The sequence below is a fragment of the Dermochelys coriacea genome, chromosome 1 (genome assembly GCF_009764565.3).
Source record: "Dermochelys coriacea isolate rDerCor1 chromosome 1, rDerCor1.pri.v4, whole genome shotgun sequence".
Taxonomy (NCBI): Eukaryota; Metazoa; Chordata; order Testudines; family Dermochelyidae; genus Dermochelys; species Dermochelys coriacea.
Window position 1 is genome coordinate 283,890,259 of NC_050068.2, and position 25,967 is coordinate 283,916,225.

Consider the following 25,967-nt stretch of genomic DNA (forward strand, 5'->3'; position numbering starts at 1 on the left):
GGGAGATGGTAATACATAGACTTTCTGTCCTCAAAATCCCATCCAGTTTCCCAGCCTGTATGAGAAACAATATCAAATGTAGAACTCTATACTGTGTCATCATACATAGGAGACTTGTCTAAAGTCATCACTCAAGGAGGGATGGTCAGGGAATGAATATTTCCTAGGGTTGTAATAATTACTTGTTTCCAGAGTACCTTGAACTGTGTCTTTGCTAATTTTTTGGCTTGTACTGGTATAGCTGATACCCTGATTTGAAACTGGGGATCACTGATGTGCCGCTTTACATCAGTGCAGCACTTCTACATGTCTATTGTCTGCATTCATTTACACTAGTGGAAGAATTTTATACCCGCTTTTCTCCAATGCAAGCTACTATGCAAGGTGTAGGACAATGGAGCATCAGGTCTAGCATTTGTGTAGGGGATGTGTATGGAAAATGGCTGCTATTGAACAGCACAGGAATATATCTGCCCTAACCTTTCCCCCTGCAAAAAGCAACACAGAAAAATAAAACAATTACTTACCTGAAAATGAAGCTGCAGATCCAAAGAACTCTTTTCTTGCTTGTTTGCATTTGTCAGCCATGACAAAGCGATTGTTTCAAATGAACTCTTGGAATATCAAGTTTCTTTCAGGAAACTTCCATTGAATTTGCTGTGTTCATGGGTGAGGGGAAGGGAAAGAGGATGGAGAAAGTAGCTTTTCTTTTTAAAACAGTAAGATCTTAGCATGGTTCCTTGGTTTAAAACCATAAACTAATTAGTAGGTAGGACTTTGGGCTTCACTTCTGCGTTAGGAGGGGTTGGAGTGGGTGGTCGGGGCAGGGAGTTAAGCAGATACACATACAGTATTTTTATGCAAGATGAATTTAGGCTATACCTCAAAGAATCACTACATTGACTCCCGCTAAAATCTTAATCACTGTGGACAAGAATCTCTTCCATTTAGAGAAAGACAATAAACAAGGAAAACAAAAAAATAAGAGCCCAAAACCAAAGCAAAACAAAATTAGAAGGAAAACTTAAATAGTAACAAACAAAAGTAAGGGAAAATGCACAGAAAAGGAGGAACTAATAACTATGTATCCTTGCTCGTTGTAGTAATACAGAACAAAAGAATAAAATGACTCATTGTTCTATGTTACTATCACCAACAAGTGGTATACAGTTACTAAAGTTTCCTATCTCACAGTATTTAATTCATACCAATTTTCAGAACAGTATAGAATAAATCTTAAATTAGACAAATATGTTTATATACGTTTAAATATGTTTTTAAAAAATCCTACACACCTGTCTTCCTTCCTTTTCCTTGCACATGAGACAGGGATAATTGCTTACTAAGTACAAGTTTCAGAGTAGCAGCCGTGTTAGTCTGTATTCGCAAAAAGAAAAGGAGTATTTGTGGCACCGTAGAGACTATTGTTAGTCTCTAAGGTGCCACAAGTACTCCTTTTCTTTTTACTAAGTACAGTTCCCAGCACAAAGAGCATGGCCTTTAGACACTGCCATAGTCTAAGTTAATGCCAGTACAAACATAGCTAAGGAGAAACATACAGATAAACCTCCTATTTTATTTGAGGACATTTAATATTTTAGAACAAGAAAACAAACAAACATACGTTACCTCTTCAAGCTACTGAAGTTGAGTGTCAATGCTGGTATAGTGTCTAAAGCAATGAAAATGTGTCATCTTCAAAATATTTTCTCTAAACCTAGTCCATAAAAATATACAAAAAAGTATGTATTTTATATCAGTTTGAATGAACTAAAGATGTGCCCCAGTGCTAGATTAGTTTGTGGTATGTTTTATTTTGATTTTTGGAAATGTATTGTTTTCTAAATCCACATATAAAATACCAGCATTGTTGGGATCTTCATGACTTCTCTGGTATTTGGTTTATAATGTTTCCTTGTATAGTCATTCATTGGTTTGGCTGGAGTGCTAATGTTTGTTTTTTCCTGTTCTTAAAGTCAATTTACTCATTTTTGGTTCTCCATTTTCTCGTAACTCAAGGCTTTATGGCAAACAAAGGCAGACAGAGGTTATGGGCCTATTACAGGAAGGGTGGGTGAGGTTCTCTGGCCTGCAATGTGCGGGAGGTCAGACTAGATGATCTTGATGGTCCCTTCAGGCCTTAAAGTCTATGAATCTATATATAAGGAGAGTGAGAAAAACCTCAGGTCTTCATTTGATTATGTTCTGCCTTTTCATAAGAGAATATTTTTGTTACTCGAGGCCACTGTTTTTCCAATGCCAGTTCTGTGCTGGTCACATGAACAACCCTTTCTGTTTCCAAGGAGACAGGCAGGCCTTGAAGGAAAACAAAGGCAAGTTGTCCTTTTCCATCTGTTCAGTCCATCTACGCTTGTACTGGCTAAAGCTTCTGCAGGCCCTTTCAGCTTTCTCTGAGAAAATAGAGCAGTCTGGGCTCTCCTCAAGCTATAAACATGTAAATATGTTTTCATTTGGAACCCCCTTGTTGGCTTAATTCAGAATTCATGGCAGACCAACTCCATGAAAAAGAAAGTAAGAAAATGACATGCCTTGCTCTGCTCACCTGCTCAGCAAGAATTGAACTGATTACAGTTTGCGTTACCCAAGGGTACTATAGGTCAGAGCCATTGCTTCCATTTATCTTAAAACAGTGCTTTGGAACAGTCAACAGAATAATCACCTTGTTTTATTCGTGTAAGCTATGATTTTTCTATTAACTCACTTGAGTCATCCGCAATGATAACATCTTATTTGCATTATAAGAGTGCCTAGAAGTTCCACCTGATATTGGGGCCCCAGGGTGCTAGATATTGTACACTTAGACGAGAGAAACAGGAGGTAGTAGTAGACACTTTTCCCAGATGGGGAAATGAGACATAAATAAAATGTCTTGCCTAAGGTCAAAGACAGGAGACCTAGGTTCCGACCACAGATTAAGTCCCAGTCTGATGTCTTAAACACACAACTATCCTTTTTCTCTAAATCGCTGCTGGAATCTAGCTCTCTCACACAATGGAGGGTATTTCTCAGTAGCCTATTAGATGACTTCAAAGATCATCTTCCTTCATAGTTACTTTAAACTATGAGCAGAAGACAAAACAGAGCTGCTGAAACAAAATTCAAAAGATCTGCACGTTGGGAAAGTATGAACTAATTGGGCTGTTTAAGGACAAGGACTGCAAAGACCTTGTTGACTTTGCAAAATAGATTCTATCAACTCTTTATAAGCAATTATTTCAAAGGATGACTTCAGAGAGGCTATATTCAGTCACAGGGCTTTGATCCTAGAATGCAGCAGGAAAGATAAAATAATCTCAAAGATCTTTTAAATACAGGAATAGTGTTTGTATATAGCTATCTTGTGCAGAATGTCTCTGGAGTCTTAAGAAATACCCTTATTTGACTATAGCGCTCAACTGCTAGTGCTGCTTACATATGCTGCAGGTGTCTGTTGTAGACATAAAAGGCAGCATACAACAAAATGTGTCCATCAGTGGATGAGTAATAAACTGATAGATTAAACTTGCTGCTATCACCCTAGTGATTTTTTTTTTTGAAGCAACCTACAGGCTCAAAAAGTCATAATGGAAATGCAGTTCTTTGTCACTCCAAGTAAATCATTTATATCTTCCTCTCACAACCTGTTCTGTGTCCTAAATACAATCCACTCAACATGTGGCTGCACTTTGTAGGTCAGACAAAAAAATCTGAGAATGGAGTTTCACCCAAAACACTCGTAATTTAAGTCATGTTGGAACTTCTAGACCAAGACGAGGGAGTATACAAAATCCTAATTTGGCCCAAAATAGATCCCACTACATGTCTTGTCTCTTATGTGGGCCACTTGAGAAGATGGTACATTTGCTATTAGCTGACCTTTGTTGGAGTCTCTCATATTGTCAGTGACTGACTGAGCAGACAGTGTCTTGTCTTAAAAGACTGTGAACAGCCCATGATGCTGGCAGACCAGTTGCCTGATCATGCCACAATTGAACACTGACATATGTAGCAGGAATCAGATAAAAATAGGTATTAGGGTTCTAAGAATGTGTTTAGACGTTAGCATAGGCGTGCGCAGCACATTTCATTAGTGCATCCAGGGAGCCCTGCCCTAGCCCCGCCCCCACCCTGCCCCCATCCACTCCCTCCCACTTCCCGCCCCCTGACTGCCCCCCTCAGAACCCCCAATCCTCCCCCTGCTTCTTGTCTCCTGATTGCCACCTCCTGGGACCCTGCCCCTAACTGCTCCCCAGGACCCCACCCCCTATCTAAGCCTCCCTGCTCCTTGTCCCCTGACTGCCCCCTCCTGAAACTCTCCTCCCCACTGTAACTGCCTCCCTAGGACCCTACCTGTCCCCTGACTGCCCCTACCCTTATCTACACCCCCGCCCCCAGACAGACCCCCCGGGACTCCCACACCTAATTAACCGCTCCCCACCCCCTGACAGGACCCCCAGAACTCCCAACCTATCCAACTCCCCCTGCTCCCTGCCTGCCCCGACCCCTCTCTACTCCCCCGACCCATCCAACCCTCCCCTGCTCCTTGTCCCCTGACCACCCCTCCAGAGACCACCCCACCCCCTAATCACCTCCCAGGACTCCACCAACTATCCAACCCCACTGTCCCGACTGCCCTGCCCCCTAGCCACACTCCTGCCCCTTGACAGGCCCCCTGGGACTCCCATGCCCTATCCAACACCCCCATTCCCCATCCCCTGACTGCCCCTGAGACCCTCTGGCCCATATCCAACCCTCCCGGCCCAGCCCCCTTACCACACTGCCACTCAGAACAGAGTCCCCACCAAATCCCACCTTGTCAGGGTTCCCTCCCCACTCTGATCTCTAGGGTACAGATGTGGGGACCCCCTAAACTTATTTTACCAGCTTAGGTTAAAAACTCCTCAGGCACAGATTCTCCCTTGTACCTTGGGTTTAAGTAATGCTGCCACTACCAAGTGATTTTAACAAAGAACCAGGGAAAAGAACCACTTGGAGTTCCTCTTCCCCCAGCAATCCCTCGAAGCCCTTACATCCCCTTTCCTGGGGAGGCTTGAGAATAATATCCTAACCAATTGGTTACAAAATGATCGAAGACCCAAACCCCTGGGTCTTGGAACAATGGAAAAATCAGTCAGGTTCTTAAAAGAACAATTTTATTTAAAGAAAAGGTAAAAGAATCACCTCTATAAAATCAGAATGGTAAATACTTTACATGATAATCAGATTCAAAACGCAGAGGATTCCCCTCTAGGCAAAACTTTAAAGTTACAAAAAACCGTGATAAACCTCCCTCTAGCAAAGGAAAAATTCACAAGTTGAAAACAAAAGGTAATCTAACGCCTCTTGCCTTGTTTACTTACTCTTCTTGTAATATCAGAGACTTGTACAGGATGGTTTATAGGAGAAGGAGTTTTTTTGACCTGATGCTCCTCTGCTTTCCCCAGAGAATACCCCACAAAGCCTTCCCCCTCCCCCCAAGATTTGAAAGTATCTTCTTTCCCCATTAGTCCCTTTGGTCAGGTGCCAACCAGGTTATTTGAGCTTCTTAACCCCTTACAGGTAAGGAGGAATTCTAGGCTACCCTTAGCTGTATGGTTATGACACACCCCCCTAGACATCCCCTTGACCAATGATAGGATGGCACTTACGGGGCGGGTACAAAGAGCGCCAATCAAGCTGGAGACCAGGGGTGGAAGAGCGCTATGACTGATGTAAGTCAACAAAGGTCACATGTAGCGCAGGGGAGGCGAGGGGTGGCAGGTTTGTAGTAATTTTGGTGGTGCCCAGAACCTGCCCCCACCCAAACTCCGTCCCCCACCTGCCCAAGGCTCTGAGAGGGAGTTTGGGTGGGGGAGGTCTGGAATGCAGGTCCTAGGCTGGGTCAGGGGATTGGGGTGCAGGCCCTGGGAGGGAGTTTGGGGATGGGAGGGGGTGCAGAGATGTGGGATGTGGCTGCAGATGAGGGGTTTGGGTGTGGGAGGGGCTCAGGGTGAGAGTAGGGGTGTGGGGGTGAGGGGTGTTAGAGGTTCAGGGCTGGGGCAGAGGGTTGGAGTGTGGGGGATGAGGGCTCTGGTTGGGATTGGGGATGAGGGGTTTGTGGCATTGGAGGGGCTGAGGATTGGGGTGTGGGAGGATGAGGGCTCTGCTGAAGATGAGGGGGTTGTGGTGTTGGAGGGGGCTCAGGGCTGGGGCAGAAGGTTAGGGTGTGGGGGGCTGAGGGCTCTGGCTGAGACTGGAGATGAGAGGTTTAGAGTGTTGGAGGGGCTCAGGGCTAGGGTAGAGGGTTGAGGGTGCGGTGGTGGGGTGAAAGTTCTGGCTGGGGGTGTGGGCTCTGGGGTGGGGCAGAGCTGGGGATGAGTTTGGGGTGCAGGCAGGCTGCTTCAGGACAGGGGCCAGAGAGGAGGACTCCTCCCAGCTCTTTCCCTGCTGGCAGCAGCAAGCTCTGGGGGAGGAGGCCCCCTTTCTCGCCCCCCCAGCAGCCCACTCACCCCCACCACTATCACTGCATGTGCTCCTAGGGCCCCTCTCAGGTCCAGGAATCTCCCTCACCTCCCCTGTGGTGGGTGGCAGCGGGTGCTGCATGCGCCTTCTCCCCTGCTGTTGCCCCTGATGGTAGCCTCACTGGGGGTGAGGGATGGGGCTGCCTCCTTGTCCAGAGTGGGGCAGGAGCGGTGACTGCAGGTGGGGGGGCCACCTCTGCTGGTGGTGGGTCCTGCCGGAAAAGGGAAGGGTCTGAGGTGGAAGGGCAGGCTCAGAGTCAGTGAGCCCTGGCAGTTGAGCTGCGGCAGCAGTTGCTGCAGGGAGGCAGCATGGAGCTGCTCGGAAGAGGCAGAGACGCTCTGCTCCAGGGCCCGGGGAGGTGTGTGGGGGCAGCAAGAGGGGGCGGGGGGCGGCAGGGGGGGTTCGGCGGGGGGACACCCGGCCCCAAATATTGGTGGAGCTGGGCCCCTGGGCCAACTCCACTCACCCCACGCCACTGGGGGCAGCAGCGATGTAAACATGGCTCCGCCGCCATCGCTGCCTGCAACTGCTGCAGCCTCCTCCTCTTCCTTCTCCCCACCCCCCAAGCCTCCAGTGCAGGAGGGGGAGAAGCATCATTAGGAGCTCAGGGCATTAGGGTGTGCCTGGGCACACCCGGCACACCCTGTGTGCACGCCTGTGGACATTACTGAATGCTTGTGAGTTGCTGCATGCATCTCCCTTGCTTCCAACATCTTAATCCCATATTGTAAGGTAATATTTAAGCATCTGTATTGTGACTGTGAAAATTACCAGACAGGAGAGAGACATTAACTAGTGTAAAGTGTGGGTCTCCAACAGAAGGTGTTATATCCCATCCAACAAGGAATGCCCATAGGCACTAGATGGACTATTTTGGCACACTGAAGAGAACCAACAGACTTTGTTCCACTCCTCCTCCTCTCCTTCTCCTCCCCTCCCCCGCAATGAAAAGGAGTCATGCCAGTGAATTCCTCCCATCAGCTGAGTTCACAGTTCAGAGCATATGGGGCAGGGGGGGAAAAATCCCTAACAAGAAATAACTATATCTCTATGCTGTTGGACTTTGGGAGAAGGCAAAATTTTCTCGACATAAGCAAGAGAACCCCAGCTGCTTAGCCTGGGTTAGTGCTAAAAGACATCTAGAACTAACTTATTATAAAAGCTTCTACCACCTTTTGAAACCTAAGATTGTAACTTATTTGGGTTTGTATATTTTCTGGCTTTAGCCTTGTAAATAACTCTCATTTCCTTTTCCTATTAATAAATCTGTAACAGTTTATCATAGGATTGGCTACAAGCATTGTCTTTGAGATTTTAAAGTGCAATTGATTTGGGGTAAGTGACTGGTCCCTTGGGACTGGGAGCAACCTGAATATCGCTGTCATATCTCATGTAAGGGACCACCTATCACAAAGGTAGGTTTACCTGGGTGATGAGACAGACTGGATTACCCAAGGGGACTGTCTGTGACTCCATGTTAAGGCTGTTATAGTGCCAGAGAAGTTTGCACTTGATAGTTGGGTGGTGAAAACTAAGTATAGAACTCACAACCAATTAGGGGTTTGTGCCCTGCTTCCTAACAGTTGGCTCTGAGGTTGCTACTCATACTCTTGAGCTATGGCAGGACTGCTTGACAACAACCTAAACTTATTTAGGACAAATTCATGCTCCTACATACACAATCTTTATGAATGTTTAGCACTTAGGGAAGGGTTAGTTTTACACTCTTAGCTCAAAAACATACCGGGGTGTTTAAAGAGCTCGAAGTGAGGGATCTCTTGAGTTGGTTCCATGCTGGAGGATATGTTAGGGTTACTGGTTCTAAGACAGAGTGGCTGATTAACTGCTTTGCTTAATCTAAAGCAGTTAAGGCACTCACTTCCCCTTATGTGTATTCAATTATAACATCCCCCACCACTTCCTGTATTACGGCATATTGAATGTAAGCAAAGAGAGTAGAGTTTCTGGTTCATCGCTGAGCTTTATATACAGAGTACTAATTCCCATGCTCATAATAATGAGAACAAAATGGGGATTCTGTCTGGAATTCACACTTTCTTCTAAGGGGGCTCTTCCTAAAAATGTAGTACAAATTCCCTCAACGCAGGTGCCAGTTATCAGAAATGTAAAACATGGCAGCTTTGTAATCAACAGATGTGATTACCATAGTGAGTTCTTAATTTTTACTCCTGTTAGCAATTCAGAGCCAACAAAATGGTGAGAGATTGAGCTGGATTCTATTCTACCTAGTTCAAGAACATTGTATTCATTCACAGTTGCACCTATGGAACCACAGTCAAAGGTGGAGAGGAACCAGATTTTGCCTTCACACCTATACAACTCTACAGATTTAATTGAAGGCAGAATTTGGCTCTCAATCTTTTTATTACTGGCAGTAATATACAAGCAGAAAAAAACCCAGCTTTGCCATCAGATGCCAAGTCGAAAAATGAATACAACCAAATAACTTCTGATCTACAGTCACTGAGAGACAAATACTGAATCCAACAGTGGCATTTCTACATTCACTTTTCAGTGGAACCACATTTTAAAATCAGCATTGTGAGGGCATAAATGTGTCTCTGCTATTTGGCCTGTGAAACAGGAATTGTGGTCCTTGATGGAATATGAGAAAAGTGATGGGAAAGATTATAATTATATCAAGTATTTTGTTCAGTAGGAATTGCAAATTCTGCCACTGTGCGTGGGACTTAGGGGATTCCAGACCTATTTAGCTATTTGACTCTTTTGAACAGCAGGATGAACTGCACGTGGTAATTTTAAAAGCAAAAACTGCACATTGTCTTAGAACTTCTGGGGGTTTTTTATTTTTAAATAAAATAAAATCTCAATGAAAAGTCATTTTGAATGGAAAAATCGAAACGTTTCATTTAAAAAGTCAAACATTTTGCGATTTGTTTGTTTTTTTTCCAAAAAATATTAAGGCTTTTGGCAAAGTCTACATGAATTCAGGAAACGTTTTGGTGTTGCCCAGTCTGCATGTTTTGCTGAATGAAGTCTTGGGCAAAAAATTTCACTTAGCTCTATTCCTGTGTGACCTTAGACAAGTGACTTAATCTGTCTATGTCTCAGTTCCCCATCTATAAAATAGTGATGCTACTTGTGACGGGTTCAGTCACAGAGACCCCCTTGGGACTGTCACCTGATGTGCTGAAGTTACATCTGAGCCCATTTTCCCTGCCAGCTTGGGACTTCCAGAACCCTGCCTTGTTGAGCCAGACATGCTAGCCTGCTGCACACAAACCCAGATCTGGTCCATGCCCCCAAAGTTGCAGACTTTAATGAAAAACTGCTCATCAGGTCACCTATCTCCAGCACCCAGACACCCAGTTCTCAATGGGATCCAAACCCATTAAATCCAGTTTACTCTATATAAAGCTTATACAGGGTAAACTCATAAATTGTTTACCCTCTATAACTGATAGAGAGATATGCACAGCTGTTTGCTCCCCCAGGTATTAATCACTTACTCTGGGTTAATTAATAAACAAATGTGACTTTATTAAGTATAAAAAAGGATTTAAGTGGTTTCAAATAATAACAGACAGAACAAAGTAAGTTACCAAGCAAAAACATGCAAGTCTAAGCCTAAAAATTAAGAAACTGATTACACATAATATCTCACCCTGAGATGTTCCAATAAGCTTCTTTCACAGACTAGGCTCCTTCCTAGTCTGGGCCCAATCCTTTCCCCGGTATAGTCCTTGTTAGTTCCAGCAGACATCTTAGGTGGAAAACAGGGGTTTTCTCATGACTGGCCCCTTTTGTTCTGTTCCATCCCCTTTTATAGCTTTGGCACAAGGTTGGATTCTTTTGTCTCTCTAGGTCCCCACCCCTCCTTCTAAATGGAAAAGTACCAGATTTAAGATGGATTCCGGTATCTTGTGACATGGTCATATGTCCTGTGAGACCTCATTCTTCCTAGCCCACACATACACAGGAAGGCTTACAGGTAAATAAACCCATTCACAACCAATTCCTAGTCAATGGGAGCCATCAAGATTCTAAGCCAATATTAATGGCCCACACTTTGCATAATTACAATTGGACCTCAGAGTTATACTTCATATTTCTAGCTTCAGATACAAAAATGATACATGCATACAAATAGGATGAACACACTCAGTGGATTATAAACTTTGTAATGACACCTTACAAGAGACCTTTTGCATAAAGCATATTCCGGTTACATCATATTCACATTTAGAAGCATATTTTCATAAAGCATATGGAGTGCAATGTCACAATACTTTTCCATTTAGACTGTAAACTCTTCAGGGCAAGAACTGTCTCTTACTATGTATTTGTACAGCACCTAGTGCAATGAGTTCTGATTTTAAAAACTGGGAACTCCATAGGTGCTACTGTAACACAAATAGCAAATTAAAACTGTGCTCTAACCCTTTATTCTGGCTTCCTTGGTTGACCTGAGCCTGTTTGGATTTGGCTGTGGACTCCCCTCTTTGGACTGAGTTGAGGAAGGCTCCATTCTGAAAGAAACGTGCGTTAAAGAGAAAGGGATTGATCCAACAATATTGAAGGCAATGGAGTTATGACAATTTACACAGCTGAGAAACTGCTCCAAAGATTTTTCTCTTGTGTTTTACCATCTCTTTTTGGTGATACAGCCCAGATCACTTTTGTGAATCATTGAAATAACTGACTGCCTCACAGTCCACTCTATATGCATAGGAGAGAGAATCATCTTGAATTCTTACCACCAAAAAAGCACAATTTTCTAATTTTAATATTCTCATTAGAAAGATGTATTTCTTTCCTTTAAACACGTGCAGTTAACAAAAAAGCTTCTCTCTTGCTCAAGTGTGTGTGTGTGTGTGTGTGTGTGTGTGCTTGGGATTTTTTTGATACCCAAAAGATCAAAGAAACCATGTACAAAGCCAGAAACAAGTGAATGCCCCCAACTTTCACTTCTGAAGACCTGGGTTTATACTAAAGGGTTAGGAAAGTTTTCATTTGTAGCAGTTTTCTGGCGACTGAGCATTTTCCTTCAGGAAACCAATGACTGAAATTCTGGCATAGGTAACAAGTGAAAATAAATCTGATGGTATCAACTTAGTCACTTTCTTGACATTAATCCAGTCAAGATAAAATCATGTCCTGTTTCTAAAAGGGTGTCATTAACAGGGAGGAAAGGAGTACTTGTGGCACCTTAGAGACTAACAAATTTATTAGAGCATAAGCTTTCGTGAGCTACAGCTCACTTCATCGGAATGCATCCGATGAAGTGAGCTGTAGCTCATGAAAGCTTATGCTCTAATAAATTTGTTAGTCTCTAAGGTGCCACAAGTACTCCTTTTCTTTTTGTGAATACAGACTAACACGGCTGCTACTCTGAAACCTATTAACAGGGAGGGTTTGAGATTTTTTTTAAATCAAAACTGAAGAAACACCTTGTAAGATGAAGAAACAGCTTGACAGTGTCCTTTTTAAACAACCTTCAGAACTGAGAGAACCATTTCTGAAAGTCTATTTAAATTCTTGTAAGCATCTGAGCAACCCAGGGAAGAGCATGCTGAGGGATGGATGATAAAAATCAATGCAGGCTTAAAATAAAGGACAATATCAAAAGGGGGAGAAAAGAGGGGGAAATGGGGCTACAGTAATTGCTGTAACTCTGGTAATATTTTGTCATTTTCACCTGGCTCAGTTTGCTGTTTTTCCCCTGTGATGAAAATCCTACTTAGGGAGATATTTAAGCCTTTTCCAACAAAGGGATAGTGATGAGTGGAAAATGGAATTGGATAATGATAAGAAATTGGTCTGTTCTTTCTTGTAAAATAATTGAGAATAATGGCATTAAACTGGTTACATGCTTATACTTATTACGTGACCACATGTCCCGATATTAGGGGCTTTGACATATTTAGGCAACCATCTTTTCTTTCCCCCCTAGCCAGGAAAAAAAGTGTCCCGATGTTTCACACTTGCTATCTGATCACCCTAGTAGTGCTGAACAATATCTAACAGAAATCTGAATGAGGGATCTGGCTGTGCATAACCATTGTCCTGAGATATGCAGGAGAGTAGTTGGGCTACCTTATAAAAGTATATTTATCTTGTGTGAAGTGGCAAGCATATTAACATTTCAGAAACTGACTATGGTGCCCATAGCAAGCTACCCCACTGTCAATAATAATAATAATAGATCTAGCACTTATATTGTACCTTTCTCATCCATGCATCTGAAAGTACTTTACAAAGGAGGTCAGTATCATTACAATAATTATCTAAGCAAATACCAAACAAGCAGTTTTTTTAATTAAATTTTACAGTTACCCAGGAATGGGATCACCCTAAATGTCTGCAACCAATCACTGCATTCAAAGGCATGGCAGCAAAAAGGATGAGAGTGGGAACTAGGCATGAATAAAATAGACTTGGCAAAGAGAATGGGAAGGCCTGTGTATTTATTAGCTCAGCTCTGTAGAGCATATGGAGCACAAAAAGCTGTGGTTAACAGAGAATACTAAAAGTTAGAGATTGAACAGACTTATGAGGTTATCCAGAGAAGACCATTCTCCGCCAGTGCAGGATTGCTCCCTACACTGTGTTCTCCAGCTCTTTGTTCAGTCTGATTTTTAAATAGTCGAGTGTTTAGTTACTAGGTAACTACTCTACAATCTCATAGATCTTTGCTGTTAGGACAATTTTTCTGATATTCAGTCTAAATTTTCCTTTGCTTAGCTTCACCCCATTGCTTCTAGCTATATCTTTTTGGCCCGTGTTAGGCAGCAGCTGTCCTTCCTTTTGATGCTTAAATCCTTCAGATATTTTAGGGCACAGTCCAGCAAAATGCTGAGTGCCTTTTGTTCCACCCTGCATGATGGAATCTAAAGTGACTCGGGGGATAAAGAACATTCCATTTTCTTCTTAGGAAAAGGACAGATGTTCCAAAGACAAAATCTTTCTTGTTTGTAGTCCTATAGACTTCAGGCCAGCTGCTGTCCCATTTATTTCTCCTCCCCATTCTCCTGTTGCAATACTGTATGTGCCTGATCTGTGTGGGTGCAAACCCTGAGGGTATGTTTATATGACATTCCCCAGGAAGCAACCTGAACTGCTGTGTCCCCTTAGCTCTCTAGTCTGGGATACCTTTTATACTGCTTCGCTAGTGAACAACAAACCCCTCCAGGCTCTGTTCACTCACAGCCAGCAGCATACAAAGTCACTCCCAGCCGAGTACATGAATAGATACAGGGTGATGCCTGCATATCCCTCAATCTCAGCCTTGCCCCCCAGAAATGTGCATCTTATACCGTTCAGTAGCCCATTAGCCCATACAAGCTCATAAATTAGTCCATCATTCCAACAAAGGGTAACGAATATGCACCAGCCTTGTTGTCTCAAGAGGAGGCTTCCCAAACACTTCAGCCAACCACACTGGTTTAAATAAAACAATAATTAAGTTTATTAACTAGAGAGAGAGATTTTAAGTGATTTAAAAGTGGTAAGACATAAAAGTCAGAGTTGGTTACAAAAGAAATAAAAAGATAAACACACAAGCTAATTCCTAAACTTTACCAAGGCTAATAAGTTTAAAAGCAAAAGTTTCTCACCCCAAATTTTTCAATAGTCTGTACTGGATGGAAAACCTCCAGGCCAGGACCACTATTCCCAGTGCAATGATGCATGTATGTCTTTCAAGTGATCTTGCTGCCATGAGTAGAGATGAGGAGGAGAGGTGATGAGGAGGTCACTGTCTCTCCTTTTTATACTCTGATCCTTTGTACTGGAAAAATCTTTGCTGGGTCATGGGGTCAGGCAGTTCCCTGGTGTATGTGGGTTGCCAATTGTCCTTCAGGTGAATTGTAAATTTCTTGTTTACAGCTCACCTGCTGGTGAATCTCTGATTAAGCAAGTAATGTCCTTTTAGCACCTAGCTGGAGTGCTAGTTCTGGGTAACAATCCTATAGTAAAACCTCATAGCTCCATATACAATGTTGATACACACATTATAACATGACAATGATGTTCAGTAGATTATGAGTTTTCAAATGATACCTTACAAGGCATACTTTGTATGAAATACATCATAACCATATAAAAGTGATGAACATGGGGTACAGGATGTCGTGGGTACAGGATGTCACAGTTTACACTACAGTGCTGCAGCTACGCTGTTGTAGCACCTCAGTACAGATGCTTCCTACATTGATGGACAGGGGCTTTCCATTAATGTGGGTAATCCACCTTTCCGAGAGGTGATAGCTAGTGTGAAGGAAGAATTCTTCTGTCGACCAAGGCACATCTAGACTGGGGGGGTTAGGTTGATCTAACTACTGTGCTGAGGGTGTGAAATCTGTTTGCAGTCCTGAGCCATGTAGCTAGGTCATTTTTAAGTGTAGACCAGGCCTCTGCTATCATGTATCCGGATGTCTACCTATGTGAGATGGATGTGCACAAAATTGCACCATGAAAATCTGGCCCCATATGAATAAGATGATCCGGCTTTGGCCTCTGATGCTTACTGAAACTGTTTATTAGAGTCTTATGTATTCATAGATATAATGGGCTAGATCCTTGGGTGCAGCCAAACTGCACTTGGTGCAATACCCAAGGAGAGGGGCAAAGGTTGTATTATGCCATTTTGACACTCCCCCAACCCTGGGAACAACTGGGGCCTGGTTTAACCTCAGAGATAGTTAGAGCAATCCTGAGGCACTTCTAACTTGTTCAGGCACCAAGGTGCTGTGTGTTCTGGCCATGCCCTCTCTCTCCCCTGCAGTGCTCTCCACACTGGGAGTAGGGAGGAGACCAGGAGCAGGTGGGGTAGGATTAACTATGTTTTAGTTATTTCATTTATCATTCCTTTTTTTTTCTTCCAAAGTGGAACAAAGTGGGGACAGCAGCAATAACTGTCTCTTTCTGTGTTTTCTCTTCTCTAAACCAGCATTTCTTGAATATGGCCGCATGTGGCCACAAGGGGCTTTTCTTGCAGCCACAGCCTCCTGGGCAGTGATGGGGGGTGGGGCAAAGCAGTGGTCTCTCCCCCAGGGCCACCAGCAGGGGTTGGACCCTGCCCGCCTCCGGAGACACAAATGCGGGAGGAGCAGGCAGCTAGTGAGTTCCCCACCTTCCTGGGGATGCTAGGGTCGGGCTGTAGCCCTGGGGTGGTGGGCAGCAAGCTCTGGCTACACAGAATTCACACCCCCATCACCCTTGGTTCCTGCTGCCTCTGCTGGCCTATCATGCATTCCCCGCATCCCCTATTTCCCCTGTACTGACCTCCCCATCTAAGGCTTAATTTGTCCCTGGGCTTGCCAGGACTGAGTAAGTCTGCTGCTGTGAAAATTGATATTTGTATGTTTGTTAATATCACTTTTCACAGCAGCAGATTTACTAGCTAGCAAGTCAAAAAAAAAAAAGCAACCAAAAAAGCAACGAAACAACAACAAAAAAGAGAAGAACCTACAGAGCACCTTATTTGTGTTTCTATTCTGTTTAGGTCCAGTAAAGAATAGAGACAACTGTACATTATTTTTATTATTGAGTCTGCAAAAAGATTCAATAAATGACAATGATTTGAACATGTGTGTGTGCATATTTATTTGTTTTTCCTAAAGTTAATTAAGTATCTTAAGAAAAATTTGTCAGCACGGCCACCAGCAAGAGTTGGTGGCCGCACTTTGAGGCCACCAAAAAATTTGTTGAGAACCCCTGCTCTAGATGGTGAATATTCATTTCCCTTCTTCTAGGTCATTTAATCTCTGTGGCAATGCTTTGGAATCTTTCTACTTTATCAGTACCCGCTTAAATTCAGTAATCTAGCATCGTCCTTGCTAGTGCTTACCTGCCTAACACTAACTGGCTCCCTTATTTCACATATAACCCGTTGGCTTTTTGCACTGATGTTTGTGAGTGGTAAAGTGTACAGATATAGCTTTCTCGCACCCAGCAGTAGATTAAAACACAATATTAACCCATAAAGCATGTGTGGTCTCCAGGGGAAAGAATTTTGCCAGTGTGTTCAACAAGAAAGCACGGTCATTCCATTAATTATTCAATGTCCTAATATCCTGCCTCCCAAGGAGCTTAGGATACTATGGTGTTATCAGAGCTGTATGGTGGATTTCTCAAATATGGCTTAATATGATCATTTATGACCACTAAGCAGTTTAGCAGAAAAGGTTCAGGTGTATGACATCTTGCAAAAGCAATCTCAAAAGCCCTGCATGTGTGGACTGTGGGAAGGGGGGAATAAAGGGATAGGGATCAGACCAAGGGATAATGCCTAAATCATAAAAAGGTGCACCATGTGATTCATAATGGCCAGAAAAAATTGATTCAAATTGCTAGTAACTCTTTGTCACCTTTTTACCACACATTTTCCTGATTTAATATGGATGGAAAGAATGGTTCTACTTGAGTACCTTTTTTCATGTATATCAAATGCTTTTTGCCTTCATCTTCTAATATTTTCAGTTTCTAGTAATGGAAGGGTTTCCTGTGTTTTAGCTCTCTGTATATAAATGCTCCTACCATGGGAGATAAAGTGTAATGAGTTATTTCACAATAAGTTTGTAATATCCATAGCCTCAGAAAAACATTCCATTGACAGCAGCAAATATAACCACAAATGACTAGTCTATGAATCAGCTTCTGTATGCCTTAGACTGAAATTCCCTTCTTTTTTAAAAAGAACGAGGTGAGCTGTTAACCAAGGACACATCCAGTCATGGTAAACAAACCAATTAGCTGTGCCCAGTAGATCAGTTGTAATAGACAATTGACATTTTGATGCTAAGCTGCCAATTCAGAAGTCTATCAGTTGACCTTCTTAAAATATTAAATTGTCAGTGCATGTGTGAACTATCCCAATTTTTAAAGTACTTTAGGTCAAGTCCCTTTCTTTCAATCGCCACATCTTCTCGTTAACTACAATACAAAACTGTTAAAAACAATTACGTGGAAAGTGTCAGAATGAAGAGCCAGTTGCCGATGCTGCAATGGCCAGAGCCGAGACATCAGTAGATGTTGCAGTGGTAGCAATAGAGACTGGGGAATATGTGTGCTATTGTTATGACAATAACTATTGTAGCCGCTGCATCTCCTTTGCTCACTTGAACCCCTGGTGTAGAAAAGCCCTTACATATGTGCACAGTCCCACTGACTGTAAGGTGCTGAGGATCCTGAACTCTCACTAAAGTCAGGGAGTGCTGAGGGCTCCTAGCACCTCCCAGGAGGCACACAGCCCTTTGCAGGATTAGGTCTCAATAGAGCAGTCAACCTTTCTACCCAGAGAAGGACAAATCATTTTTTTTTGTTCCTGTCAGGTCACTCACTCAATTGCAGTCAGAAAACTTACTCTTTCAATCATGCCATAGAGGTATTTTTGTATTGTTTTTGTTTTCATGAGCAACTGCTACATTTCTACATCTATATTTTAAAGCAACAATCCTCACTACTGGTCATCACCAAGAATAGAAACTATGATCTTCAGCATAAAAAATACAGATCTCTGCCACTTATGGAATCACTCCATTAACTGGTAGCAATAGCAAGCTCTTACCCTCTGTGGGCCAGGCATGTCTAGAGAAAGACACAATCACATCTGCTTAGCCAGCATGTTACATAGAATTCAAAGCAGATTTATTCCAACCAAGCACATATGGAGCACTGGAGAGGCATAAATGGACTTGGAAGCAGAAGGAAACACAGGGGTCTGACTACCCCATCTGGTGCTCAACATACTTTTGCCAAAATAGGTAGAAATTACATTAAATTATCCCAAAGTATAAATTGCATCAAAGAAGTTGGTCCCTTAGTGGAGCCAGGATGGGCATAATGTGGTGCATATGATTTCTTTTCTTTTTTGGGGGAGCTGTAAGTACAGTGTATATGGCCTTCCAAATGGTAGCCAAGCTCAAATCTTATTTCCTGTAATCCCTTCCAAAAGCTGCATAAAAATGATGAAATTACCGCGACACAAGGTTTCTTTAATTTTCCCCTCTGCTACTCTGCATGTGAGACTGCAAGCAGATTTTGGTGCCAATGTGATTTCCTGAGAGGACTTGGAATATTTGCCAGATATACCGGTGATTGATGTAATATAACTTATTCTGTCATGGAGCAGACATGCCAAACCTGTCCCCCCCAAACAAAATGCAGAAATTTGGCTTGTTTTTGGCTTGTTTGGCTCCAGGCAAGCAAGGGCAAGGGGGGGAGAGAGTCGGGATGCACAGCGGGCCCACTACAGTCCCAGCGGGGGATCTAGTCACATAGAGTATTGCGGTTGTTAGGGATGGGCTTGTTTTGGCCTTGTTTTGAAATGGCATTAGCTTGATTTTTGGCTTATTGTGAAAGTCAGGGTGCTTATTTACCATGTGAAAATTCGCAACTGTGTCATGGAGATATATTAATATGGCAGTGATATGCTGTGATGTTTTAGGGATCAACCAGACCAGTCAGGGATTCTGTCACTGCTTTTATGCTGTGCTGCTATTGTTCAATTCCCTGACATCAACAGCCTGCCCACAAGAACAAGGTCTCACCTTGGCTTTCACCAGCCTAGTTACTCCTTGCAGGGTGACACCAACAGCCCTTCTAGTCCTGAGTTTCCCAAAATCTGTCTTTCCTGAGTTCTCAAGTACCAGATACTCTGACTGTTCCCTTTTGGTTTGTCACCTCCAAAGGCACGAAACCAGCTCCACAGATCAGTTCACTTTGACACACACACACACACACACACACACACACTCCATGCAATTTGCACTACTGAGACCTGTTTTGGGTAAAAATAAACAAAGGGTTTAGTTAATAGGAAAAAACACAGATTCCGAGACAAAACTAGTAAGGGAGAGCAAACATAGACAAGTTACTCAGAAAATAAACATAAACATAGAGACAACCTCAGGCATTACAATTTCATAATAGATATCACTTTTCTAATACAAATTAGTGATTTTCTTTTGAATAGTGTTCCACCATATCCCTTAGCTCAGTGGTTCTCAACTCTGGTCCACCGCTTGTTCAGGGAGGCCCTTCCCACAGCCCCCATTGGCCTGGAGTGGTGAACCGCAGCCAGTGAGAGCCGCGATAGGCCAAACCTGCGGACATGGCAGGTAAACAAACCGGACTGGCACGCCAGGGGCTTTCCCTGAACAAGTGGTGGACTAGAATTGAGAACCACTGCCTTAGCTACAGGGTGGTGGGGTCCAGCATCCATGGAGAGCTTCCTGCCCAGAGACAGCGCCTTGGTTTCTGAACAGATTTCCCTTAAATCCCTTCCATTTAAAATGGGTTTGCAGGTTTGACTTTTTTTCCATCCTTCAGTCACTATAGATATTCAATGTGGGGAAAGTCCCAGTTGCCTCAATATCTTTCCATTTAACTCTAATGGTCCATCTGGGTTGGACAAGGAATCATTAGTTTAGTCTGATTTTGGGTAAACACCTGGTTTAAGAAGTGCCTCTCGCTCACTGTGCTGGTGTGAGGTCGAACCGAAGTTTATGAGCACAGTTCTACATCTATATAAATTCATACCTATAGCCTGCGTACATATCTCATACTGATTATTAAGTTTAGAACATTACAGGCTTTAATAAAAGACCTTGACTTGGTTCAACTGCTCTTTCATGGGGCCTAAACCTTCTGTTCTCCGCTTGGGGTGTCTGGATCCTGATTGTCACCCATGCATATAGGAGAGCCTGCCTGCTGTGGGAGGCATGCCATTCAGGTGTATCAAACTGAGAGTGAAAGCACTGTCTCCATTACAGAGTAATCTCTGAATTAGGGTTTGTCTACACTACACGTTATGCCAATATAATTTATGTCGCTCAGGGGTGTGAATAAGCCACACCCCTGAACAACGTAAATTATTCTGATCTAAGCACCAGTGTGGACTGCCGTGCTATGTTGGTGGGAATTTCTCCTGCCGACAGAGCTACCGCCTCACTGGGAGGTGGTTTTATTATGCCAACGGGCGAGCTCTCTCCCATCAGCAGAGAGAATCCTCCCCAGACACGCTACAATGGCACAGCTGCATCGGTACAGCTGTTCACTGTGATCCCTGTTCACTTCACTATGTTGCTAAATTAAATTAATTAATTGAAACCCTATGCTGCATCTCCAGCATCAATAAAAACCCATTCCAGATCTGGCAGGCATGTACAGACACAGTTACAACAATATAATACCTACAGTACTACTACAAATGGAATACACTGGTAAATGAATATGGATTCCACAGGATCAGCGGAGCACTTCTCCTCATAAACTGCTGCTGTTATGAGTAGTTGCATGTTCAGATTTAATAAGGCATGATGGCCAAATTACTAATTCTGTGTGTCCTAAATAAAACTTCAGCTATCAAATAATATGGCACTATACAGAAAGGAAACATACATTTCAACTCTTTAGTACCCAGAAGTCACCTACTACAGGACAGGCCCAACAAAGAAAACAACAGAACGCCACTAGCCATCACCTTCAGCCCCCAACTAAAACCTCTCCAACGCATCATCAAGGATCTACAACCTATCCTGAAGGACGAGCCATCGCTCTCTCAGATCTTGGGAGATAGACCAGTCCTTGCTTACAGACAGCCCCCCAATCTGAAGCAAATACTCACCAGCAACCACACACCACACAACAGAACCACTAACCCAGGAACCTATCCTTGCAACAAAGCCCGTTGCCAACTCTGTCCACATATCTATTCAGGGGATACCATCATAGGGCCTAATCACATCAGCCACACTATCAGAGGCTCGTTCACCTGCGCATCTACCAATGTGATATATGCCATCATGTGCCAGCAATGCCCCTCTGCCATGTACATTGGCCAAACTGGACAGTCTCTACGTAAAAGAATGAATGGACACAAATCAGACATCAAGAATTATAACATTCAAAAACCAGTTGGAGAACACTTCAATCTCTCTGGTCACTCGATCACAGACCTAAGAGTGGCTATACTTCAACAAAAAAGCTTCAAAAACAGACTCCAACGAGAGACTGCTGAATTGGAATTAATTTGCAAACTGGATACAATTAACTTAGGCTTGACTAGAGACTGGGAATGGATGAGTCATTACACAAAGTAAAACTATTTCCCCATGGTATTTCTCCCCCCCACCCCACCCCCCACTGTTCCTCTGATATTCTTGTTAACTGCTGGAATTAGCCTACCTGCTTGTCACCATGGAAGGTTTTCCTCCTTTCCCCCCCCTGCTGTGGGTGATGGCTTATCTTAAGTGATCACTCTCCTTACAGTGTGTATGATAAACCCATTGTTTCATGTTCTCTGTGTGTGTGTATATAAATCTCTCCTCTGTTTTTTCCACCAAATGCATCCGATGAAGTGAGCTGTAGCTCACGAAAGCTTATGCTCTAATAAATTTGTTAGTCTCTAAGGTGCCACAAGTACTCCTTTTCTTTTTGCGAACTCTTTGTAAGCAGTCTGAATGAGCTCTCCCCTGACATCTAGTGGTGAGCTGTGGAAAAGGAGCTGATCTCGTTTGCATGGGCACACCCACCCTGCCTAGGTGCTCAGGATAATGGGATTGCTTGCACAAATGGTCACTTGTGGCTGGGTTGGATCCCCGTCTCCTTGTTATTCAGGAAGGAGTAATAAAGGGTTGTTATGCTTGTTGTGTGAATCAAGGGCAACAGAACTGTACCTGACATACCCCAATGGAGGGACTTTTATCCTCAACTGAATGGCACTTGTTAGGCAGGGGACATGGGTTCCAAAGCCCAATGAGTTGAGGGTGGGTGGGCCTTGTTTAAGGTTCCTAGACACTATTTGACCCTTCTTCTCTCTATGGTCTATTAAAAGAGCTAATTTAGACTCAATTGGGAGTCTTATTACACACTGCAAACCTGAAATCACTGATACCTAGGTCTAAGTATTAGACCTACTTTGGCACGTTGTCTCTGATGCAAGAGACTGCCTAGTGTGCACCAACAGTGAGGCCCCCCCCACTAACAGCTGAAATCATGGAGAGCTGAAATCATTGACAACTGTGTTAAGTGGTGGGCCCTGAAGACATCTCAGTGAGTGGCCAGCTAGCTGGCGGAGAGGTGCAGCAAGCCGGGCAGCTGGCAGAGAAGAGCAGAGCCCCGCAGAGAGGAGCAGAGCCCCACAGAGAGGCATGGCAATAGGCCGGTGGGGCAGCAATCGAGTGCCCGAGCAGCGGCTCATATAAGGTGCCTCCTTACCGCCCCCCCCTCCACCCAGGATGGGAGGGGAACTCTGTGGATGAACCTCTGAACTTTGGGTCTGCACAGACCAAGGACAGCAACTGTGAGTAGGTTGCAGAGGAGGAATGGGCACATTAAAGGAACTTTTGGGTTGCTGGTCTTAAGAACCTGAGGGGAAAAGGACACTGCCCAACTTATTTGGGATGGGTCTTTTGCTCATGGTTTATGTTTATGAACCTTAGTTGTGGTGTTTTCCCAAATTAATGCTGAGTTACTTCCCTCCTTTTATTAAATGTTTTTGCTACACTCAGACTTTGTGCTTGCGAGAGGGAAAGTATTGCCTCTTAGAAGTGCCCAGGGGGTGGAGTGTAATTGTCCCAGGTCACTGGGTGAGGACTTGAGCTGGTTTTGTGTTGTATTGTTGAAAAGGAACCTCTAGAACCCTGAAGCCGGCCCTTGTTGCTGCCAGCTCTGACTGGCAGAAAGGCTACATCTTAAACTGGAGACATGAGGGCAGCTTTACTTGTAATTAACTTTCTAAACCTCACTTCTCATATACTTGTTTAGAAGAAACAAAAATCCTTTCTCATGCTTGATTTTATTTTGAATAATAAGCCAATAACACTAAGTCAGCATCACTGGGACCATCTGTGGCTACAATTAGGTCTCAATGCTCATACATTCATGGTTTGCTGTTACATTGATTATAGAACATATTTGCAATACCAAATGTTCCTTGTCCATTTAGTCAATTACTAATCTTCTCATTATAGATAATGCATTTAGAAGTATCCCTTATCATTTACACCATTTTTGTCCATTACAGCCATCATCTAGAGTAACAAGCATCTCTTTATGTTCTGCACATATTTACAGAAAAGAGACCAAGGAAATGACCTATTTACTATGACTACTTTTCATGGTATCTGGTTTACCCAATTGATTGAGCAGATATCTTTAGCTTATCATCCACTATATTTTCAATTATAAAACATATCTATAACCAAGTCATTATGACAGAAATCACCTGTTAAAGTAATGTCTGATAAGCTAAAAGCATCTTTTCGTAGATTATTATTGTATTGATCATAGAAAACAGCTACCCCAAATCAGTTATAAGCAGTTCCTTTTTGGGCCTCTGGACACATTTCCCTAAAGGTCAAGGGTTAGAGTAAAAAGGCACACAATCCATTATTTAATAACATTCTAAGGTTCAGCTAACATTCATGTTATCAATAACATTCCTCATGTCTCAGTTAAAGCTCAGGGTAAAAACAGAGCGGATAATTGGATACAGGCCTGCTCTGATTAGACATTCATTAGTCCTAAACAAAACACTCTTTAGCATTTAGAGTTTAGCTAACTCAGAGAGGATTTTGGTATTTTTGGCCGAGGAATCATGAATTTAATACACAAACGAATCACAAAAGATTAATATTTACTAACAGGGCTATTGTCTCTCCTGGGATTCAGAACTACATTCTCAATATACAGGAGCAGAGTACATGCATCTTTCTAACTGATTAAGCCCAAGTAAAGAGGAGTCAAAGTCCTGGGAATAGAGAGGTGGTCGGATCAAACAAAGAAAACAAAGTCAAATCAGGGAATTCAGTATTGAGAATGTCAAGCAGAGAGGATGTGAGTAATCACCACTTTATTTGTTTGTTTCAGATTCATTCCAAGTTTGCTTAACTTTGTACTCACATGTAGCTGACAATGTGTTGACTAATTTGACTTTAAGATCAATGCCATAATAGGCAAGTGTTTCCAGTCTTGTTCCCAGTAGCCATTTCGTCTGATTTGTGAATGTTTTGTCTGGAGTGTAACAAATAACAGGTGGGGACCTGAGGATATCATCATGATCCAAGATGGCCCTCACTTAGTGGAACTCGCCAGATGAGGCCCAGGGAAATACCTCATTTTCTACTTTTTTGTAAAAATTTCCCCCCCCAAAGAGAATCAGTACCCAAGAGCTGGCCCAACTAATGAAGGGAAAAAAGATGTTTTATAATATCTACCATATGGATAAGAATAGGTACAAGTCAGTAATCTGTCTTTGTATTCATTCTGTTCTAGTACGCAGGCTGGAGGAGGAGGTGGAGGTAATTTTACTGGTAGGCTATATTTGTACAGTAATATGACTCAAGACAAAGGCAGTCTTTGTTTGTCTATTGTTTCCTTTGATTTGCATTCCAAAGGTACCAAATATGAAAACATTATTCATTGGGACTTGAAATCAGTCATAGTGACCTTTATTTGCTGCTTCAAATCCTGACTGTGACTATTTAAAATACTGCCTCCTATTCTTGCAATAACCTCCCTCTTTGCTTCAAAAAGACCACATAATCCACTAAAACATTGGCATGCATAGTATTCATAAGTCACAGCTCCTTTTTGCATTGCCAAGTTCTCTATGCCCATCATCTGTTTTCAAAAGTGAAAGATTGAATCTACTTAAGCATAAATACAAACCAGAGCAAGAGATTTGAAAGGGTCAGATCTTGGTAGACACTTCTGGGAGATAATCTGTGAAATATTCATCCTTTACATTGCTACATCATACACTTCTTGTCTTCTGAGGTTTAAAATATTTCCACTAACCTCTCTTCTGACTATAATAATCCTCCCCGTCCAAATACATTGTGCTGTCCACCAGCAAAGCTGCACGTATGTCTTCAGGAAAGTAATGATAGCTGATGGATCCATCTCTTTAACCAAGCCTGTTATATAACTCAGTATTGCACTGTTTCCTCTGGGATATCTGTGACTTTGCATTATCTGTTCAGCATTCAGGAGTGTGAAGGGAGTCAAGGATGCTTCCACATGAGCCAGTTCATCAATGTCAGCCCCAGAAATCCATTTCCTTTTTCTTTCCTAAATGTGTCCTACGTAAAATAGACTGGTGGCCTCAGTTGCCATCTGATTCCTAGCATTCACACATCAGAAAACAGTGCCAGTGTTGGCAGTCTGAGCAGACAGCCAAAAGAAGGAACAGGGATAGGGAATGAACTATTTTCTGTTCCCTAGGGCTGTGTTTACAATGAGAAATTTAGGATTTTGCCACAATTGCAACTTCACTTGGTTTGCACCTCTGCTAATGGTAGTAACATGGAGATTGCTGTGTAGACAGCATCTAGATGTTTTAGCATCATGTTTCCTCACTCTGAGGAGGATTACCATGTCTGCAGCTGCAATAGTAGACCTAAATTTTCAAGTGGAGATGTGGCCTAGAAATTAAATGTTAATTGTTTGCAGACGGGAGAGAAGTTAAATGTTAGGTG

General features: G+C 42.9%; 1 long non-coding RNA gene across 1 annotated transcript; it reads right to left on the minus strand.

Annotated features, from left to right (window-relative positions):
* Positions 1-609: 609 nt before the first annotated feature.
* Positions 610-25,198, minus strand: LOC122457811. Its single transcript, XR_006277484.1, has 3 exons — positions 25,159-25,198; positions 1,630-1,672; positions 610-657 (listed from the first exon to the last, which is right to left on the minus strand). It is a non-coding gene; the product is annotated as an uncharacterized LOC122457811 (long non-coding RNA).
* Between the last annotated feature and the right edge of the window lie 769 nt (positions 25,199-25,967).